The following is a 23,547-nucleotide window of genomic DNA, read 5'->3' on the forward strand; positions in this document are numbered from 1 at the left end:
AGAATGTAGATGTGCCAGTTAGGGATGTGATTGAGTGGTAGCCTTGGCAGTGCTGGGTTAACAGTTGGACTTGATCTCAAAAGTCTTTTCTAACCTAAATGATTCTCTGGTCCTCATTTTTGGTTCAATTATAGTTTTGGAGGTGTCTGCCCACTTTGCCAAGAGAGTTCTGAGGTGCTTGCTCCTGCTGGGTGGTTTTGGACTTGGGGTAATGATGGCCAGAACCCAGGAGATGCTGGTCCCCATTCCTCCTTCCCAGTTACCAGAATGCTAGTTTGCCTGTGGTGCTGGGAAGTCTCATCTCCAAAAACAACTGTTTTCAGTCTTAACATAGCAATGTTACAGACTCTTAACATAGCAATGTTACAGACTGATGGTTTGTTTTTTTTTCTCCAGCCAGAGACTACTTGTTTTCAGTAGATCCATGACACTTTTGAGATTTCTCTCGCTTTGATGATGATGGCAGCAACACCTTTCTTAAAAATACAAATTACAAACGTTGACCTCTGGGGTTAAACATAGAATGTATAAAAGGAATGAAAGTTTAGAGCAGATTTTATCTAAAGAGATAAAGTCTCAGCTAGGGGAAGCTGAGCTGACTTCAGTTTCCAAATGTGACAGAACTGACAGCCATGACTGTCAGATGTTCAAAAATCTGGGACACTGGCTGTAGATCAGCAAGCACAGTATTGCTTACAAGAAGGAAGAAAAAGGCATTCACCAAGTATAGACAATTAAGCTACCTCAATAGTACATTAGGGATGTAAAAGTGAAAAACTAATGAGAGACATGAAGCTAACATGAATACCATAACCCTTGATTTTACCTAACATGGACTAAAGTCAACCAAACCAAGTCTCCTTTTGTTCTCATAATGAGAATTATGTTCTGCAGACAGGCAGTGCTCTGGCTCTCATGTCTTTGGACTTGAGTAAAGCACATTATATAATGAGCCACATGGAGGCTTTTGGCTGAAACAGAGTAATATGGAATTGCTAAAAAGTTGTCAGGTCCAAAAGATCCTGTTGAAAGCCTATGGAAATGGATCATGAGATAGGAAGAGCTTCCTGTCTGGAAACACATTTCAAAAGCATTTTTTGAGGATCAGCTTTGGTGCTAATTTTACTTGATACTTGCATCAGTGACCCTGGCACAAAAAGGCAGGAAATTATCTTTTGGTTTGGCAGCAAGTAGGAAAGTGATGTCAATAAACTGAGGAGAAAAATGTCATACAGAAGGAAACTGACCTGGGTGACTACTGGGATAGTAGAAATAGAAGAATTGTAGTCATGCAAGTGTCAAAATGTGTACATCCATTTAGAAAAATTATTGCTACATCCTGAGAGTTTATTAATGGGAAATGATAGAAGATGAGAAAGAACAGGAAGCTATAAAAAACCTGATATAAGCCTAAACTTTTTTTTTTTTTTACTGTTGAGATCAGGAATTACTCATTGTGCTATACATGATTCTGGTGAACAGTCACACAACAGACAGTTCTGGTTGGGTTATTTGTAAAGAAAGAGGAAGCATTACTAACTGAAGGAGGAAAAGGATAATTTGGACCAGATTTACTGTACAACAAGAATTGGAGAAATGCTTGCTCCCCCACTGTCTTGCCAAAATGAGGATGGAGAAGGGATATGATTGCCCTGTGTAAGTGATTTATGAAAACAGATAGCAAATGACACCTAAGAAAAAAGATGAAGTAAATGACTTAAAGAAATTTAGATTAGAGATTAGGAGAATACTTCTGAGAATCTGAAGTGAGAATATGGGATGGTTCTGAGAAACAGTGGGAGGATTTACACACTGTCAAACTGCTTGTTAATGCCAGGACAGGGATTACCTGACACGCAAGCTGTTACAGCAAGGGACTGGATTCAGTCTGAAGAACAGAAAGCAGTTAATCAGTAGGAAACAAGTTAGTAAATAGAAGAATAATTGATAAAGTTCTACCTAAACTTCTCAAATATTGAGTTCACCCCTTAGTCGTTGTTACACAGTGGATGTTTCAGTGTGTCTCATCTCAGCAGGGCAATGAGGGAATGGTTGCAAAGTCACAAGGACCACAATTGAAATGTTCCCCAGGTTCTTGGAAAAAATAAAAACTCACTTAGGGAAGAAGACTTTGGAGAAATGTAAGGGAAGGAGAGGGAACCTCTTCCTTTGAAAGACAACAGGAATAAGGCATCCACCTAACCCTATGCCCAGGTTAGGATACCCAACACACCGGCAGGACTGACTGAGAAGGTAGCTATTGTCAGTGTAGCAAAATATCCATACCCACCTCGTGTTGCCATAGAGAGGCATGTTAGCCACTCCTTCAGTGGTTGCCAGAATTGGGTGGGGAGAGAAAACAGAAAAATCCAAGTTTAGCCACTCTGAGCTTCCTCTAGTAGGACTCCAGAGAGGAGGTGCTCATGGCCGCTGTCCTGCCTCTGCAAACCATGCATGGGACTGGGGACTTCCCAGAGATTGTGACTATTTAAACTATTACCTTTTGCTTTTCACTCCTAAATGGCTGTTCTGCCATTCTCCCTGCTTTAGGTGAATTGGACACATTCCACTTCAGGTGGATCCAGTGGAGGACAGAACAGGCCATGCTTACACCTTTGGTGATGGCTCTAAATGGAAAAAGACCAGTTGAGCTGAAGTTGAATCCTGTCATGGGAAATGAGCTTATTACTACTGATAAAATTTTAATTCAATACCATTTAATTGTTTTTTAAAAATCCATACACAAGAAACTGGCAAAACCACAGTATAAACAGTCCTGTGAAAATGGCCATGCCAGATACTTCTCTGAGACATTTGACATCTCTCTAACAATATTTTTGTCATTGTTTCAGAAGGAATGTGTGCAACATAACATAACCTGCAAACGGTTCATGCATATTCATGCCGTCCATGTGTTAACTGCTGGGGAATGGCTTCAGATTGCTTCACATTATAAACTGGTACTTATTTACCATGCCAGTTGGTGACCAAGGTGGCATATGTGAAATGAATTTGCAGTTTCTATTACTGTTACTTGAAAATTTCCAGTGAAACATTTTCTCAAATTAAAAGGGAAAAAAAAGTTGCCTATCAGTCAGGAAGACAATGCTTTCTAGAAAAGTGTTTGTTTAGATAATCTGACAAACATAGGTAAGTTTTCATGAGAAGCATTTTCCAAATATCCAGGAAGATAGCACTGGTGATTTCTGTGTATTTTTGAATAGCTCTACCCTGGGACTAGTATGCCTCTAATCTGGTAAAATCCCTGTTGTGGAACAAGAAACTGATTTTGGGAAATCCATTTCTTGTCAAAGGTCAGCTCCTGGCTCCACAGCAATAGCCTCCTGCCATGTGTCTGTAGCTGCAGTTAAACACTTCCAAATTCCTGCTGAATCGGCAACCAGGACCTTGCAGTTCTGGCTTCCAGCCCTCCTCACATAAAAACATATATGCAAAATTAATAATAATATATACATATTAAAGAAAATCAAGTTTTTCTTGAGAATCCACAACAACTTCAAACTTCTAAAAGCAGATGAATTTAGAAAAACAGTTTTTCATCCATGAATAAAAGTATTTTGCCTCATCTTTATGGTATTTATTTTGTCCTAAAGTAGTTAAAAGTCATTAAAATTGATGCTTGAGTCACTTCAGCCCTGGCTAAGAAATAATGCTCAAAACCAACTTGGTTTTGTTTTGTTTCAGTTTGTTCTGTGTTGCTTAGTAGACTTTTGTGAGATAGTTCCAGCAGAGAGATTTTTAAATGGAAAAATGCTCAGCATCACTGCAGTTAAACAAACACTAACCCTTGTCTGTGCAACAGTATTAGGCAGAAGTTGGCTTTGAGTAATTTTTAGTTGTGAGTGGCCACAAAACTGCTTTTGCAGCTTGGTCTCAAAAGTTAATTTGAGCTGAACAAAGTTAGACTGCTACCACTGTCTAGCATTCCTGTACAACACTGCAGTATGAATTTTCCAAAGGATCTTAATTCCCTTTGAGAAAATTTGAGCTATTGGTTCTCAGTACTTTTGAAAGAAACCAGCCCCATAGTATGTTATTTAATTACACAGTAATTATGCTTACACTAGTAAGAGAAAAAGTGACCACACATAGGATAAGTAGTTAACTACATGTTAGAAAGATAAAGATCTCATTAAAAATAAAAAGGGAGGCAAAACATAATAGGATCTAAAATACTTAGGTAAAGACAGAGGGAGAGTTTATTGGCTTGATCCAATAAGGGACTTAAATACCTAAGGTAAGGTTTATGGAGAATTCAGGTGCCTAAGTCAGATAATGCAATCACAGTTCACACAGCTGCTGCCTACCCCAGGAGTGCCTAAAATCACAAGTCTCTTCCTTGATTGTAATCTTTAGAGTGTTTCGGATTTTACTTTTGTACGCAGTCAGTGTGCAGCAGCTAGAGCAGTTTTGGCACTTATTTCACATTCAGCCATTTACAGTCCTCAGCTGAAAAGTTCAAGGATGCTATTTTGTCAGTGTACTCAGGCCACACCAGGCACAGATGTCACATTCTACACATCTGGTGTAGTTGCATACTTTTAACATGAAGGATGAAGAGGTGGAATAACCTTTTATATAGCAATCTCTAATATATTATCGAAACAAGGATAATTCTTGCACATCATTTCTGTTCCTACAGACAACAGAATTGTTTGCTTCTTTGTGGCGTGACTTTTAACAGGAACAGGGCGGGAACATCTTTGTTTTCAATAGACCTGTCTCTTGCTCGCTAGGATCACTTTCCTTCCCTGTGTTGTTTTGCATCTTTTTTGTTTAATGGGGAAACATAACAATAATGGGTTGCTGTATAGTACGCACTTGTTTTCTCATTTCCTTCTGTTATCCTGGCTATGATTAACAGAATGTTGCAAGCTCTGCTTCTTTTTTTTTTTAAACAGAATGGTACTTGGATCCTACAGTTAGGAGGACTCTAAGCTGTGAATTTTAAGCACGTTGTGTTTTCCACATTGTGGCCTGACTTAAGTTTCTGAGGAAGTGCAATAATGCTGCTGCATTTCTGGGGTTTGGTAAGTCTGGTAATTATACTTTGAGACTGTGGAACAGACTGTCCTGGAAACACTAATAAGTGGAGTCACTCATTTCCCTGTTTTCATGTTCATTGTATTTTTTCTTTTCCTGTATGTGATACATGGTTGTAGATTCTAAAGTATAGCTGAATGTTCTGCATGTGCAAGGCAACACACTTAAAAAGGGGATCAAAAAGGGATTTTTTTTTAATTATTCCACTTTTTTAAAGTAACTCCAGATATGACATAAATCATATTTGTCTTTCCTTCAGGAAGACAAACCTTGGACTGATCAGACTCTTTCCTTCAGCCATTGTTGCTTGGTAGGAGAGATGCACATAATCTACAGATTTATAAAATAGCTAAATATTCACTGGAAGGTGTGCTCCTATTAATATAAATTGTAATTGTTCGAAGAGCAATGCACTTAAACATGTGAAGTACTAAATTTAAAGAGATAAAGTGCAAGAGCTCTTAGTGCAGAACTGTAACTGAATAATGAACAAAAACTGAAATAATAGCAAAGGAAGTACTAAAAAGACTTCAATTAAAGAAGGCATTTTTAAATAAAAATTGCTCACTAAGGAAGTGTGCAAAAAGCAAACAAGTCAGCATTTTTAATGTTTGTCAGTATGTTTTCCTTCATCTGAAAGTTGTTGGCTAACAATTCTGTTGAATATCTTACAAATTTTTTCTGAGTTTTTATGTATTCACTCTACAGAAAAAAAACGCAGGCTGATTGTTTTAAAAATAATATATCGTGAAAGAAAAGGTAATGATTTTGGACATGTGTTCTATATTTAACTTGGTATTTAAAGAACAATTTATGTTGGTATCTGTTCATTTATTCTCTAATATTTTCTAATATATTCCCTGATAAAATATATATATTCTCTAATATATTCTTTGCTATCAATCTGGATGTTTTGTGCATATTTGTGACAGTCTTCTGAAATAAATAATATTGAGATACATTTGGTGTTTACTATAGTTTGCTAAATAGGAGCAGTTGCTTTGCATTTGTAATTATTGCTCTTCATTCTTAGACAAGTTAAAAAAGAAGGGGAAATTACAGTTACTGCATCATATTTGCATTAAAAGTATGTCTATGTTGTTAATCAAACCTTCAACCAAAGCAGAAGGAAGGAAAAAAGCTTATTATGCTTAATATCTAGCCTCTTGGAAAAAAGCCCTTTATTTTTGGGTGGTCAATAATAAATGCAGAATTAAATTCAGAGTTTCAGTCAATTAAAATACATTTTAAGAAATGCATGTAGAAATCAGAAAATACTAGGCAGCCTACTTATAGTGGGAATTGGAGGGAAAAGCCCCTTGTTTGTTATTACTGGATTGGACTGCTGCTAGTATTAGATCAATCGCTGAGTCTATATAAATTTAGATAATGATAAAATCATTAGCAATCTTTTAAAGTTCTGAAGGGGTTGTTAAAGTTTTAAAATTGATCTTTACTTATTCTTTTTATCTCTTTGGGATCAGAGGAGCAACTGCTCCTTGTGTTGTAGATATTTCTCATTCATAGAGTTCCATAGAGTTTTTGAATGTATATCTGCTTGTTCCTTGTCTAATGGGTGTCCTTCCTTCAGAGGTTTTAGAGCACTGGGCAAATATTTTGTATCAAAGAGAATAGGAAATACGTGAGTTTTCTTCAAAACTCTATGACTAGTACTCTTTGCTAAATACAGTGTTGAGTGAAGAACATGAGCTGAACAAAATGCAGTTACTTTATTCACAGTGGCAGAAGACAGCTAATTAAATCACCTGATTGGCAATACTTTACCTTTTAGCAACAAAATGAATGTTGCTGTTTATTCTGACTATTCAATATTCTTTTTCTACTTTAGCTTGTACCTACTACTGTAACCTGTGTCCTATTTGCTTCTTGGTAGTGTCACCCGGCAGCACATCTTGTGCTATAGGCTGAGATATCACAGCCGCATCTTTCAACCTCTCCTACAAACATGCTACAGGAAATGTGCACCTTCATTTGACTTCTGCCAGAGGTGCCAGATGACAGGGTTCAATTGGGAGACCATTGGTCTCCATTAGAGTGATGTTTTTTTATGGAGCGCGGGATCGTACAGGAGAGAAGTGAACACTCAAATTCTTCATTTCAGCATGACTGTGTTAAGAACATTGTGTTTCAGTCTTTCTCCCACCTATACGTCTCCTTCACCGTGTTTGTATAAGATAATTGAGTATCTGGGCTTTGGCTGTTGTCCACAAATACTCTATGAAGAAACAAAAGAAGACCTCATTTAATTTTTTTCCATTCCTGAAAATGCAATGCAACTTTTTTTTTTTTTTTTTTTTTTTTTTTAACTCAGATGTATATTGAACATAATTTATCTATGCAGTTGTAACAAGCTTCAGTCATACTGAGTCTAGGTTGACCACACTTACTCACAGGAGGCTCTGTGGCAGGTAGCCCATCCCAAAAGGATGGGTGTGTTGTGTTCTGTCCTTGTCATACTGTATATAACCATTACATTTTAAGGATCTTTTTAAATGATTTGTGTCCCTCAATTTCTGATTGTCCAGGAAGGGTTTCAAAAGAGCTGAAAGGGTTTCAAAAGACCTATGATAAGTCCATGCATATGAGAATATTTTTTAAATCACATAATATATTTTATTTATCTTCATATTTCTATTTCTAGTAAAAAAAAAAAAAAAATCACAGTTTTTTTAGGTGAACAGCTTATCCTGTTGTTTTTCATGGGTTTGCTGATGTGCTGGATCTGTTTTACATTTGTGTTTGGCTGTGATGGTGTTGGTAGAACACCTAAGACCTCTATCTTACTCCCAGTTCATGCTTGCCCTTCACTGGAGAGCTGCAAACCTGACAAGCTGTTGCCGTCATTTTTCTTTGTGACATACTGTAGGACTTTCTTGTTACAAAGTACTTGGTTTGTGTCCCGGGGCTCTCAGCCGTGGAGATTTGATGTATGGCTCACTCTGTCAAGTTTCCTGCTTCCTGTAATATTTCATTCTCCTGCTGGTACTGATTTAATACCTCAATTGCTGGCCATAAATTTAAGCCAAAAGTTAACTATGTAGCCTTGATATAAATATTTATTATTAATTGTAGAAATAGAAGCTGCAACATGTTTTTCTTTATTGTTTTTAAACATTGTAATGGACTGCTGAGGGAGGCAGTGAAGTCGCCATCCATGGAAGCGTTCAGCTAATGACTGGATGTGGCACTTAGTACCATGATATAGTTCACAAGGTGGTGATCAGTCAAAGGTTGGACTTGATGGTCTCAGAAGTCTTTTCCAACCCCGATGATTCTGTGATTCATTAAAAAAAAGTTCTCAGAGGTTCTTTTTCGTGGTACATGGATCACTTTAATAAAAATGGTTAGCGGAAAACTCTGGTGTTTACAGGACTAATTCCCAGGGGTAACAGTCCCCCAGAATTTTTGACTTCTGCAACACCATTAACACCATTAAATAATAGTAAGGTCAGTAATTGATTTTGGGCTTAAAAGCAGGTTATAATGATTGTAGGGCTGAGTCATATCTTAGACATGGTAGCTAAGTAAACTGTTCTGGTAAGGTAAACAGTAATACATCAGACTGAAAGGTTTCTGCATAAGGTATTTGCTGATAAATTACAGCATAGCAGAACTTGCCTGTCAAAAATGAGAAGGAAAAAAGTCATCAGCCTATAGTCTTTTTTATCCAGATGTCCTTCTCACTGTAAAATATTTACATTGTAAGAAAAATACTAGGTATTTGTTGAGGGAAGTTTGGGTAGAATAAGTAATTATTGGAAAGGAGGAAACAAAACAGAACATATACTTTTCAAACACATCCTACATGTATATTTACAAAATGGGACTGAGTATATTTACACTAATGAGACTGAGCTGAACCTCTTTTCCTTGAAATCACCTCTTTGCCAATGGTGTAAAGCTGGCAAATCATGGATGTAGCTGCTTTCCTACTTTCTGGCATCACTTAAAGAAAAATATAGATTGTGTTCAGACTGTACCATAGCTCAGATTTCCCTGTGTCCATAGCCTTTTTGAGAGCACAGTGTTAAATGTAAGCAGCCTCTGATCCTTCCTTTCCTGGCCCAAACAGAAGAAAATGAGTGATTATATGCATCAGTAAATCAGAAACCCATCTTCAGGCTTAGTACTTCTTCATTTTGCATCAATGACCTCCTTTCTGTAGATCTCAATAGAAAGATGTAACGCCTTTATCAGTTCTTACTGCAAACAACAGTTTTTCCATGGAATGACTATATGAAGAAATCTCACATTGAAATTATAATTTTAAGGTGATTTACATAGGAAATAATGCCTATAGTTAGAATGTTATTTTGAAGTAAGGACTTGTATGACATTGTTGTCTTAGAAGTTTGAATTGAGCTTGAGTTTTTTTTTAATTTTAGTTTTCAGAATACTGGGTTATGCCTTCACGTCCACTATTGCTTCTACTGCATATCTTATTCTTACAATTCTCATGTTATTATTCTATTAAAATAAAATATATACACCAAAAAATATATATGTACCTAAACAAAGTATTTACATATTAAATGTGTATATATATTTAATTTATATTTCCATTAGCTTTTTAAAGCATTTTCTGGGAAAAAAAAAGGATATTTTAAATGAAGAAAGTAATAAGTGCTTTAAATCTTAAAAAAAAAAAAAAAAAAAATTACTACTTTTGTCACTGTTTATACTTCTGTTGTAAAAGTGGTGCAATGTGCTTTTCTGTATTCCAGAACTTTCTTACGAGTCAACAGCTTGATTGATTGATTCATAATTTGTTTTGTGTATCAGAAGGGATGTTGACTTAAAAACTGCTTGCTGCACTTTTAGACCAGGGGAAGGACATGCAGGTGGCGTCAGTGGTACCAAGTGGGAGCTGCTGGTTGCAGTGAGCTGGCCGGGTTTGTCCTGCAGCCAGGAGCATGTGCTGCCCAAGGCAGGCTTGAAAGCCGGGCTGGACATGCAGCACGGGCTGCTCTGCTTCCCTGCTGTGGGGGTCACTGCTCCTTGGTGTACGGTGGTCTTCTGCTCAGGATCGCCACTGCATATTAGAGATTATAGAAAAGGAAAGGATCTTCTGAACTTTATAAAGTGTGTGAGCTTCCCTCCAAAGCAGCCAGTGTTAGTGTCATTAGTAATACCTGTGCTCATCCGTATTCTTGCTTTAAATGCTTTGAGAAGACGCTGCACTTTCTCCTGCAGTGGAGATACTATATTGTAATTCCACTGCTTGGCTCCTGGAGTTATGTTCAGGCCTTACCAAAAAAGTCTGTGGGGAAGCTCAAGGGCAATTAAAAATTGTAAAGCAAAATCATGATGATTATTAAAAATTCCACTGTTATCATGGAAGGTGTTAGGTAGTGCTGAATAAGATTAAGAGGTTCTTTTTCTAAGGCAGCATCCAATTTCTGTTTTTCTTTCATTCCAGATAGAGCAAAAGCTTTTTTTCAATTTTTGCCCATTCAAGATTCAGACAGACAAACAAATACACATCTTGGATCATTAAAAATTTGGAAATATTTTTATTTCTTTAGGAACAACTGACATAATTTGCAAATTCAACTCTCAGTGTTTTCTGTTTTAGGATGGTACCATCTGGGAATTTTAGAAGGGTTTGATGTGCTGACTGTGCTTTACAAGCTCAATTCTCTGGCCAGAATGTGTTTCTCATGATGAAGAAGAAAATTCACATATCTCCAGGCAGATGTTTTCCTGCAGGCTTGGCCCTTAGAAGAAAGGAATTTTGAATTCCTGCTTAACTTGGTAAATGTGCTGAGTTGGAGATATATTTATTCAGTGTTTAATAAACTAGTTGGGAACAATGTTTCAGATGAGATGGAGAAAAAAAAAATCACAGTTTGAAATGATGTTTAGTTTTCCCACTAGAAACTTGGCAGTTAACAATTACATTATTTGTCAAAAAATCTTTCAAGCAAGAAACTGAAGTCAGCTCTGTTTGCACAAAACTAACGGTCTAACATTGTAAACAAATTTTAATTACTTCTATCATACATAATGCATCCCAGAAGCAACATACATTTGAATGCAAAGAGCTGCACTTTCAGGAGCGTGAAAAGACAAAAATAGACATTTCTGCCAACCTTTCAAGTAATTATTTAGTATGAAAATTTTGTCCATAAAGCTTTAAAAATTGCATTTTGCATTGAGGTTTTCAGTGGAACAGTGTAGTTATTGAACACAGCAAAAAAAATAAACAATTTTTTAGTAACAGGGAGCAAGAGATTTTTTTTTAAACTATTTTCATTCTATTATGCATAACTGCTTCAGTCAGGTAGGAATTTTACTAAATAACTGCAACTTTATATTTACTTTATTTTGGTTCGCCGTTAGATTTTGGATTTCATTAGTCCCACAGGACAGTTCCCATTCTTGATCTGCATAATCCCCTTGGAAGGCATCTGAGTTGGGCCACTGAAGCTTTGATCATATTAGAGATGGTGGAGGTTTCAGGTGTTGGGCAAGAATGTGGACTTGCTTATGCTCATGCAGAGAAATATTCCTGCACTTGTCCATGCTTTTAGGCAACTGACTCCTGGCCTGACATACCCTGGCTCTTGAGGAATGGAATACACTCAGTGCCGGTAGCTCCACGAGCAATGCCAGCTCTGGTTCAGCTCTGGGCTCTGGCCCCCAACAAGAGGCCATGAACTGGAACCAACATTTGCACAACAAAGGGCACAGGGACCTGTGGTGCCAGCCAGGGGATTGGACACTCAGAGACATGGCAGGAGCTGAGGACCCCAGATCTTACTGTTCTTTGACTGTGAGGGTGTAAAGCCCCAGGATTTTCTTTATTTGGAGCCCCTTCTTGGCAGCACCATGATTAAAATATTTGAGGGATCCAGATGTTTGAGACTATGCTATAGGAAACCTGGAGTTGAGTCAGTAGGGAAACCTGGTCTGACTGTGTGAGTGGCATGTGTAGCTGCAAAGGGACCTCAGTGCCAGTTTGGGTGGTGCGGGAGTAACTGGCAGGATGGCTTCTGAGTGCTCAGACAGGAAAGTTTCCTCAACACATCCTTTGGTGGCCTCCAGTTATGTTGTGTCAGAGCAGAATGGGTCAAGGTGCAAAAAAGTCCATGTGCACTGTTTTGTGCCTTTTGCTCTTGTCTTAACCAGTGTAACTGCACAAGTGCTAGTGCAGTGAAATGCTTGGTATAGCCGCAAGCTACCAGTTTATTTTGCACTAGAAAAGTTTCCACAGAGGTCTGCCTTTAGATGTAGACAAAAGAAGCCCATGGCTACTTGGAGCAGTCACTTTTTCTCTTCTGTGTGTGCCAGAGCTGCAGCACAGTGTACAGCCTGTGGTACCTGCTTTTTGCTGCTCTGTTGATGTTGAGGGAGGAAAGTGTTGGAAATCACAGAATGGCAGTTTCTGCCGAGTTGTCAGTGGCTCTTCCCAGCCATTGATTTCATGCTCTCCTCCTTTTCCTCCTACTTTATGTGTCATGAAGCCACAGAAGTAATACTTGTTTTCTGAGAATTTCCTCTAACTTTCTAGGTGCAGCTTCTTTCATCACCCACCCTCCGCCCCTTTTGTATGACAAGCCCTTTCTGGCTTCTGGAACCCCAGACAGTATAGAAGTGTTATGAGAGTTGTTTTTTAGGGAAAACAAAACAAACAAACAAACAAAAACACTTGCAGGAGTAATAGTAGGAAGTGCTTGTGTAGGAGTATGGTGGGAATTTAAATTTGCTTTGACAAACTAGTTGTTGACAGTGCATGATGTTTTGAGTGACCTTTTTTACAGCAGAAGTGGAGTTATGCTGGTGGTTTTGCAACGGTGGACATTTCCAAATATTCCACCAATATATGTATAACTTCAAGGTGACACCACTGCCAAGAATTAACAGAACAAGAGGCAATGAGCACAAATTGAAATAAAAAATAGGAATAATGTTTTTAACCATGAGTGTGGTCAAGCTCTGGAACAGGTTTCCCAGAGAACTTGTGGAGCCTTCATCCTTGGAAATACTAAAAACTGGGTGGATATAGCCTGTAGAAGTTGCTATAGTTCCTTTGATCAGAAGGTGTACCAAAGATCTCCAGCAGTCAAATCTCAACCAATCTGTTATTCTGTTGTAAGAAAAGCATGCAATAATCCTTTTTAAAGTGAAGGTAATTGCCTGGAGTATTGTTCTGACTTCCCAGAATTTGTGGTCACACACTTCTTAATACATTCTGTTGTCAATTTGGAACCTTTACTTACACAGGATGTAAGTGTAAATTACACATGCAAAAAAACACCCCAAAACACAGACACCAAAATCATTAATGTTAATGAATATCTCCAGTTTTATAGTCACTAGTCAGAAACATTTTAAACAATAAAGAGATAGATTTTGGTTTCTTTGCAGTCTGCAGTTAAAAATTCCCCTGGCTTAATGGGACAAGGAACTTTATTTATCACATTTTATATCTAACAGAAAACAGAAACTAAAGCAAAACTAATAGGTTAGTTATATATTTATAACTATATAACTAACTATAGTATATTTAAACAGTGTGTAAAACCAAAACCTCTGGTAATAGGAAGTTCAGGCTACATCTGCCTGCAGCTATCAAGCAGCTGTGTCTGGTCCGCTCTTTGCCTAGTGCACTAATAGCTGCGCACACACCGTGTGTGTGTGTAACTTGCTGACATCATGGTTTGGCTGCTTGGCAGAAGGGAAGAGCTAGGAAGCTTCATTACTCTGTAGAAAGGCTTTTAAATGTGTAGGAGCAGCTTGAGAGTTCACAGTTGAGAAATGGGCTCTTGCATGTGACAAGACACACTTTGTACTTTGCTGTACAAAGAAATCTCTTGATTTCTCTTGTTTGAAAGTGGAAAATATCATTGTCCTATTTGATAAATGAAACTGTTTGTCTGCAAAGCAAGCATGTAAGGAATAGAATAAACGTATTTTCTCACTAAAGGGATAGTTTCAGGAAAAGAGGATTAAAATTCTTGGAAAATCAGTGAGGCAGCTACAAGTGTCAGGTGATTATATGGCCTTATGTAAGTCCAGTGGTTGGTGTCTAGCCAAGTATTTCTAAAACTTATAGGGTAATTTCTGTTCACATTTAGACAAGCATAAATCTGAAAGCACTTCAAAACTCAGCAGTGTTTGCTCCTATGTTAGAGCTTCTTTTAAAAAAGAAAGTTATGACTTTTTTTTTTTTTTTTTTTTTTCACAACAGAGAATTCTTAAAGTGGATGGTGTGGTTACAACTGGAACTTCCAAGAATTGGAAGAATTCCTGCCTTTCTTGTAGATCCTCTGTACTGTAAGGGCAGGACATTTTTGTAGCTTGATTTCTGGCCTAACCATAGCAGATGTATTTGTGTATATGACCTTGAAAAAATATATTGTGTGTTGGTGGGTGTGGTTTGTAGGTGTATTATCTAGTTGTTGTATGGCAGTGTATTAAAATGATTTTGTTAGTGTTTTTGTTTAATGAAAAAAAAAGTCCTAATTGGAACTAAGTGGAAGAAAAAAATGTGGTTTTTTGAAGAAATTTTACTCCCATTTAGCCCAGTAGTGCAGGTCATAATAACTTGCTTCTGAAGGCAACCTATCTTAAATGCGTAATTTATTTGTATGGTTTAGTAGGTTTTTTTAAACATGGAATAGTCTTTTAAAGTCTCTTTTTCCCCCAAGATGGCATTCAGAATGAAAATTGTTTCCCATAATTTTATTTTGCTTGCACATCCACTCTTTTTTTATATCATGCTTAGTTTTTGTGCAGTTTGTATCACATTACTTTTCCACTTCACATTTGATTTATCTTTAAACTTGTTGAGAGACATAATACCAGTGAATAATTCTCTCAGACTCTGGCAAATCTTCAGGGATTTAGAAGGAGAGAAGGAGGACCTTACACTGGCAGAACACTGCTTAAAGGGCTGAAGATGACTGGCTAAATCTGGTGAGTACTAATTAGGTAGAATTTTTTCAGTCTGTCAGTCAGTCTTACAGATTTGCTTAATCACATACTGAACATATACAAAGCAAGAGAGTAGATACAGTGAATTCAAGAAATGTCTTCAAAATTATGCTTCTTTTGAAAGAGATTTATGAGTGATGTTCAAACAGAAGCATAAAATGTTTCCATATGACAACAGGATGAAAGATGTCAGAGAGATCTCAGAAAAGGAATCTAGAATAGACAAGAATGCATTTGGAAATGTGTTAGCTTTAACTGGAAGTGTGAATTTGGACATCAGAGAACTCCTGTAATGCCTGCCAGGCTGTGTTCTCTGTCCCCACAGGGCTTTTAGCACTAGAATTGCCCACCAGGCAGCATCAGATGAATCATCATGAAAACCAAACAAGACAACTTTACCTCAGAGAAAGAATATAGAATATGAACAATCCAACTGCCATCTGTATGTTTTCCTGATGAATGGCATTATCACATCTTTTTGTGCCAAATGAGTAAACTGTTTTCACCACACAAATACTGTTTGTTCCTGCACATATTACGTGCAAACTACCAGCACAAATTTCAGGGTGGTGTTTGCAACGTGAATTCACTCTGCTAGCTGAAATCCTATCCAACAAGTTCTGGTTAGAAAAGTAATCTAAAAAAGAAGTGTGGGTTTGTGATGAGTGTTAGGTCATGAAAACTCCACAGCTTTCCAGGGCCTTATGAAACACAACTGAGTCCATTGCTGTCACATTACTTAGTAATGTACATACAACCAGCTGACTCAGTTACAGAGAGATGTACAAGCTGAAAGTGTATATGAAAGAAAAGAATAATGGCAAATAGGAGACTTGTATGCAGGAGCATTTCAGTGAACTAGAAGAGAACAAAAAGACAAATTAAGATGTCGTGGTGTTCTCTACGGTTGCACGGGAACTTTCCAGCACATCTAACCTGGTTTCAGAAAGGAAAGTAACATTTTTGGTTTCCTGTCTGTTTAAATAACATAAATAAGTATTCTATGCTTGTAGAAAGAACTCTTTTTAATCATTACCTAACCTTTATAAAACAAACTTTTTTTTTTTTTTCGAATGAGATAGTTATAGCTAAACTATCCCTCAAATAAGGTTTTTATATTAAGAAAACCTAGAGATCTAGATTCTCAAAAAGCATTTGCTAGCTTAAATGTAGCAACTTTTAAGATCTTAAGTTTTGGCTCATTGAATGGTGTTTCTTTGTGCAGTCTGTCTTACGTACAATAAAGCCTACTCACAGATTTCCCAAAGCCTCTGTGCAAATCCACAATTTCTGGCAGCTCATATTTATTCAACGATAATGTGCTTTCAGTGGAATAATGTTAGTAGTGGACCAATGGCTGCCTGAGCAAAGCTCTGTGGGAAGAGAAAAGTCATAAAAAACCTTCAACTTTTCATATTGATTAGAGAAAACAAATTTACAGCAACAGAATACAAATACAATCAGAATTCACATTGTAAGATGAGTGTATAAGGGCAACACTGTGGCGTTTCAAAGTTATGTTTCCTGGTCCTGCTGCTATTTGGTGTTTCTCACACAGCACTGTTTAGTACTGTTTTCAAATCTAGAGGATATCAAATGATGTTAGCACTGGTATGGACAACATTGAAAATTGCTGCCATTACAGAGCAATAAAAGTAAGATTTACCATGAAGAATATTTCTATTACACAGCTTTCAGGAGTTGTGCAAAAGAACTTGTGACAATGACTTCAGTCTTTGAAGATCCAGCAAAAATGGGATTATACTTGTAAACAGTACATTGCAAGCTGTTGACAATAAGTTAGACTTCTTTTTATCATTCCTTTAAGATGTGTATTTATCTTGCTTTCTGTATGTACCTTTCACCTCAAGATATATTTACTAAATGATTTATGACGCACTTAAGGTTCCCCCCCCCCCCCCCCCCATTGTGATAGAACAAACTGCTGTATGTCAGCAACATGTTACGACAAGGAGCACAATGCCTAGTTGATAATGCAGTGCAAAGATTTGAGAGATGAAAAATGCACATTTACATGAGATTCTTGACATTGAAATGGACATCTCTACAAAGAACTCATTAGACTTACTGAAGTTGTTCAAGAACTCAGTCTCACTTTAAAGTTCTGGTTTCTGAAATATATTTTAGTAGAAATACCTGACCCTGATAGAACAGAGATTACCTAATGAACTACTTATATCACTTCCTGCTGCACTTTGCATTTATATACCAGCTCCTGAAGTTGGGTATGTGCTCAACTGTTTAACTCTGGGAAAAGTAAATAAGAAAACACGAAGATTACAAGATATAAATTTAAAATCTAGAAACATTTTAGGAACTTGAAACTACATCAAATTTATAATACTTCTTTATAATAAATAAAGTTAACATGAAGAATTTTTTAGTACCTCAGACTCATATGCAGTGTCTTGAAGGGGAGAGATTTTTTTAAGCATTTCCTGATACTATTTGCCAAACTCTGTTAAATGATTTACTGAGTGGTTTCAGGGCTCAGTTATTGTACAATTCTTCAATGTTAATATATCACTCTTTCGTCTGGAATGGAATTACCAAGGAAATTATTTCTCTTGATATTTTCTTGGAAACAGTAATAATTTTTTGTGTCTCGCGACATTTGAATTCCATGATGGTTATTTAAAATGTTTAATTTTTTTAAACATCTTTAATAATTTCCACATCATTTCTTTCTTTGTCTTTCACAAGAATCTGTAATATTACCAGTAGCAGTTCTGTTCCTCTGTGTCATTCTTTGCCATATTAATTACCTCATTAGCTCTCCTTTGCCATAGGGGAATCACATTTTTCTTTCAAATTGTGCAATTTATAAAAATAAGTAAAATAAACTGAGACCCATTTGTTCAAGTCTGTATTCATCCTTTCAGACCAGAAGAAATAATGGTGTACCCTAAACTTGTCTTTTTTTCCCCCAGCTATATGAGGTGGTCTTGTGGAAGGTAATATTTGTCCCACCAAGCTTGCCTTACTTCCCTGTTGAGTGATCCCTGCATTCACCGAGGATCTGGTGTGGCTGAAGGAGGAATGTGTCTAAAGAACTAGGGGTTCTGTAACGTGATTCTGATCCTTTGTTAAACCTGGGAGATGAGTGGGAGCTTACACCCAGTAACTTGGTGCTATAGAGTTATGGAAGACAGAAAGCGTCTCTGGGCCCTGCAGTTCCCCTCTCTGCCATACAGGGCTGTACTCTGCTTTTGAGCTGTAAACATCCTAGGATGAGAGTTGCAGTCACATTCCTTGAGAAACCATCCCTTACTTGAAGTCCAAACGTGAGAATTTTTTTCCTATTCTTTTGACTAAGAATTTACTACCTTAATTTTTATTGAAGTTGTCTTGGTTTGAAAGACAGGTATCTGCTAGGGAGGGGTTGGGCCTCTCTAGGAATGGGGAATTTCAATCCCTTCCTTTCAAGTTATATAATTTAGAAGATTAAGGAGGCTTTTCAGTCAGAGCTATGGGGAAAGGAATAACAGTTCTTTACTAGTAAGTATAACAAGGCAAACAAACAACAGCTACAGCATTAATAATAAACAGAACCAAGAACCTCGAGGGGCTTTGTTTCACAAAGCTCAGGGCAGTCTGATCCTTGGGGCCCTGAGAGCACCAAGCTGGAGTGGTGGAAACTCCCGGGCTGGTGGTTGGAACGGCGAGGGTCCCCAGCAGGCAAATGGGGAATGTCCCTGCAGGCAAGGGGGGTGTCCTAGCAAAGTGAGCAGTGCTGAAGAAGCCGCGACAGCTGGACAGGGCTGGCCCAGCTCCAGCAGGGCAGGCGAAGGGGGCTCCGAATTCCTGGGCGCACAAGCAGATGATAGATGATGGTAGAATTCCCAGGACTGGACCTTCTGTTAACAGTGGACTCCTCCTGCAGCAGGCAGCAGCCCGACGGTCCTCTCCGATGCTGAGAGCAGGAAGAACCCTCAGCTCCCCCAGCCCTGTCCTTTTCCCTCCCCTAAACTTCGTGTGATTTTCTCCCTCCCGGCCACGTCTTTTATGTGGGTCAAGCGCTTTCTAAACGCCAGCACTTCGTTTCCTAGTAACTCATGGGGAAAAATTCTTTAAGACAAAAAGGAACACACCTAGCCCCCAACAGAAGTCTTCTATTTTTTTGCTGCCTATAACTCTAAATGTTGTATCTGCAAACATGTATGACCCTGATAGGTTTTGCTTAGCCAGTTGCCTTGTGACAGCATATTCAATGTCCAAAAAAGTCAGAGGAAAAAGCATATTTCATTAGTTACTCTAGTTTTGCAAGTCGTTTTCTGAAATAACTTTTGGTGAAAAAAATTTTGAAACAGAACCTTTCCATAAGGTATAAAATGCAGTAATAAGAATTCATATTTTTAGTTTGTTGTAACTTCTCCAAAATGTCTACTGTGTTGTTGACTCAGAACTTAGTTTTCAAAGTAGAACTGGATCTCAGCCATGATACTCACAAAATAAAAATAAAATAAAATAGAATCAAATCAAATCAAATTGTTGATCCTCCAGGTTCTGACAACCTAGATTATCCTTGCTATAACCTTTGTAATCTTTGATTTAAAAGTGCTATACATAAGAAAGTCTACTTGTTAACAAAGCTTAGTTTACATGTGCTGGAAATTTATAACATGCCTGAGTGCTTTTCAAACCAGAATAGTGATTTGTGTTACAACACTAAGAAGGTTGATTCAGAAAAGGAAAGCAAAGCCAAACAAATACATAAATATGAAATCTTGAGATACAGATTTACTAAGTAATGATACATGGTAGCTTTGTAAATTCGTCAGGAAAGAATGTTTGGATTTTTTTAACTTAATGAGCACATGAGTCTGTTTATCACATGCCTCTATAAATAAGTGTCTTTGCAGATGTTTTCTCTTTATTGAAAATACTTTTTCTCTCCTCAGGGCATGCTACACTAATAAATCAAACTATGGATTACCTTGCTTATTACAGAAGAAACTTAAAACACTATGGCAGGCCTAGCACTGGCATAACTTCTTAATATAAATTTTAAGAATTATTTACAGATTAGTAGTGTAGCACCTATATATTTTATCTGGCAAAACTTTTTAATATAGATTCTAAGAGCTGTTTGCACATTATTATAGTATTTCATAGATGCTATGTCTGGTTAATCAAAAACAATCAGCCAACCTCATTGAGAGTGATATCTCTGTGATAAATACAATGAATTTCACTGACTGCTAAATTGTCTGGGTTACTTAGGATAATTTTATTATCCTAATTAATGATTAATTATTTGTCTGTCCTATTCCTACTTCCTGTATCTGCAACCACTTTTCTTTAACAGTGAGGTTCTAACTTACAGTTATTCTCTAGTGTCAAATGCCATATTGTCAGTATTACCTCAACAAACCCTGTTTCTTCAACAGACAGAATAAACACAATCACAAAATTATTTCTGAAGAGGCTTTATAAAATGCCAGAGAGGAAAGGATGAAAGAAAAATGAGGAGTTACTGTGTAGTTTAGGAATTCTGAATTGCAAAATACTCTGATATACTCCTGTTTATATTACATTTAAACCTGAGATAATTCACTATTCATGTCTTTTACACTAAAATCCTGAAGTCATTTAGAAATGTAACAGTTAGGAAGAAATGATAATAGCTTTTATTTGCATAATCTGTTTAAATGTGCTACCTGCTGACTTCTTAGCAGAGACATTTTGCCCCCCCCCCCCCCCTCCCCCCCCCTTTAAAAAAAAAAACCTTAAAATGTTCAAATCTGGGTCTACTGACTAAGCTCATACTTCGGTAAATATTACAAACCTGGAATGTCTTTGCCTTCCAGTCAAGCTTGGCCTATACTGATACTTGCAAAGTTAAGCAGTTGTCACGTTCTTTAAATATAGCTATCTTACCTGGGCATAAGAAACATTAAGCACAGTTACACACACTGTAAATTACTTGAAGTTCTTCCTAAGGAGAATTTTCTTGGCATTTCTTGGCATAGTTTCTACGGTGCGTGCTTCCCTCATTAGAAGAATAGCTTAAAGAAATAGGGTATGAAACTACAAGAGATGACAAAGAGTTGTAGAATTAGCTTTGTATTTTGTGCAAATATCTGTGAAATCCTTCCTTGTGTGATACAGAGGGAACATGATGTAAAAACCGCATTGTGGACAGAACTGTAGCAGAAGTCCTGACAGGGCACTGTTCTAGCACTCCATTGTATAGAGGCCAAGGATGTAGATCTCTCTTGCAAAGAAATAAGATAGTGCTATGTTGTCATGTAACATTTAGTTGCAGTAGTTTGCCTTAGTTTGAGTCAGTCACCAAGAGAGAAAAGGGAAGGAATGTTGGGCATGTGTATAGTTGTGATAAGTTATTAGTGTTTGTGCAACACTAACATCCATCAGACTCTGAGGGAATGGAATTCAGTGTGTCTGCAGTGCAGTGAGGATATGTTTATGCTGGATTAGCCTGTGCTAATGCAGAGTGAGATTTTCACCGTTTTATTCATGCCGCTATCGTATCTCTTGTAGACGAGGCACATTACAGCCTTACTGCAGTGGGCTGAGGCTTGAGCACTTTTCGGATGTGGAAGTGGTTTGCTTTGTGTATCTATAGTAACCTCCTGCTGGCATTTTCACTAAGTGCTGTGCATAGGCTGAGGGTGTGTGACTGTTATTATTATCTGCTTTATAACTTACCCCAGAAGGCAATGTAGTATGTGGAAGATAATTTATCTTGAAATAAAACAGTTCAGGATCTGAAGTGCTTCAGCTCTGGCAGCAAAGATGCTCATGAAGTTTAATTGACCCTGGCAAAAATAATTGTATAGAGAAACCTTTAGGTGTTATAATTTACCTTTCTTGATCTGAGAACAGGTAAAGTACAGTGGCTGTGTGGGCTGCAATGCTCTCAGCTCCTATCACTTCCCTGTATGGTTGACATGCCTTTTAATTAGTGGTACAGCAATTAGCAGGTGAATCTATGTTCTATCCAAAACATCACTTATTAAATGTCTCATCTTCTCAGTGGTGCCTAGTTCTGCTGAACTGTTTTTACTCAAGTAATAAACATTCCTTTGGCCATTTCTAACGGCCTTAAGTGTAGTGGCAGTTACATATGGTGTAGAATTACTCAGTGACAGCATCTTATCTTACCTATGTGTGAAAGGCAAGAGGTTTTATGATTGTGAAATACCCACTGAGCAAACTTTCTTAATAATTCACTAAAGAAAATAGGTTGAAGCAAACCTAAGGGTAAAAAAATAACCAGAAACCAAAATCAACACATAATTTTGTTCTGATATTGGCATTCCATTAAAAAGTTAAATGAGTTTTTGAGAAGAGGGTAGTATGTTCTCTGCCATGTCAAAAGTGAAAAGTGTGGCTTCAGCTGCTGGAAGTTCTTGCCAGATGACACAGTTTGCATTAAATTATCCAACCCTTATGTCGATACTTAGCTTTGCTGTTCTGCATTGTACAGAGATGGTTAAAAAAGATTTGTCCTTGCAAGAGAAGGTAAGTAGGCTAAGCACAGTCATCCTGCTTTATTGCTATAACATCAAGGCATTATAAAATCTGCAAACAAAGCAGATGGAAGAGGAATCTACAGCTTTCTTAATTAATTTACATAATCTTTAGCTTTTCAGCTCAATTTTTATGTACAAAGGTAGTACCTCATTATTTGTATCTACAATCTCTTACCTTTCCCATGCACATAATTTTAGTGGTTTTGAGGCATCAGGATTCCTTCACATCTTTAACTATTTTACTTATGAAATCCCTCTTGATTGGTTGAAATTAACCTCCTCCTAAACATCCACAAGTAATGATGGTTATTGGCTCATTTTTATACCATTGCTGATAAAACAGCAGATGATGAGTGATCTGACAAGTATTGCAACATTCTGGCAGCAATTATTTGTTTAATTAAATTATACATTATAATATAGGGTATAGGCAGCTCTGCTGTGAAGCCTGCGTGTATGGGTAAGTCTCAGTTTATATACCCTTACTGGGTGCAAAATTCCTTATATTCAGTGAACTATTGGGTAGGCGTTGCATAACATATAACAGTTGACCTTTTTTAAATTCATACTCTAGATTATGCAGAGATAACATTTTGGAGTTAAAATATCAAGCATTTTCCTTTTTTTCCCCCCCCAGTCTTGCCAGAACCCACAGTATCAAACCTATAGTTCTCAAGGGTGTGGAAAAGAATCTGGGTATGAGTTTTACAAACTGCCTTGCTGACAAGGCATTAAGCATAAAGAAACGTGATAACACCAATCAGCAAATCATCAGCTTCTGGCTCCTCCCAAGTTTCAGCTGACTTCCTGCCAGACCTGTGAAGCAAGCTGTAAGAATTATCTTCCTCTAGGCACTAGGCAGCAGTTTCCAAGTCAGCTTGCTCCACAATGCCTGCAGATACTTGGTGGAAACAGCAGATTTTATCTTGCCTGGGGATTATAGTCTGCTGCCTGAAAAGATGGTGTTGACAGTATGTTCCCTATTAAAAATGTAGTAGTACAG

General features: G+C 37.4%; 1 protein-coding gene across 2 annotated transcripts in view; it reads left to right on the forward strand.

Moving 5' to 3' along the window:
• TRMT9B (tRNA methyltransferase 9B (putative)) overlaps positions 1–23,547 on the forward strand; it is a 110,435-nt gene that overhangs the window by 4,229 nt on the left and 82,659 nt on the right. Inside the window, exon 2 of one of the 2 annotated variants that reach the window (XM_040065470.2) lies at positions 4,923–5,051. The exons of the other annotated variant lie outside the window; for it this stretch is intronic. The gene's annotated coding sequence lies outside the window, so the exon portion shown is untranslated. The remainder of the gene's footprint in view (positions 1–4,922; positions 5,052–23,547) is intronic. 2 annotated transcript variants of the gene reach the window in all.

The sequence above is a fragment of the Hirundo rustica genome, chromosome 5 (assembly GCF_015227805.2).
Source record: "Hirundo rustica isolate bHirRus1 chromosome 5, bHirRus1.pri.v3, whole genome shotgun sequence".
NCBI classification, from domain to species: Eukaryota; Metazoa; Chordata; class Aves; order Passeriformes; family Hirundinidae; genus Hirundo; species Hirundo rustica.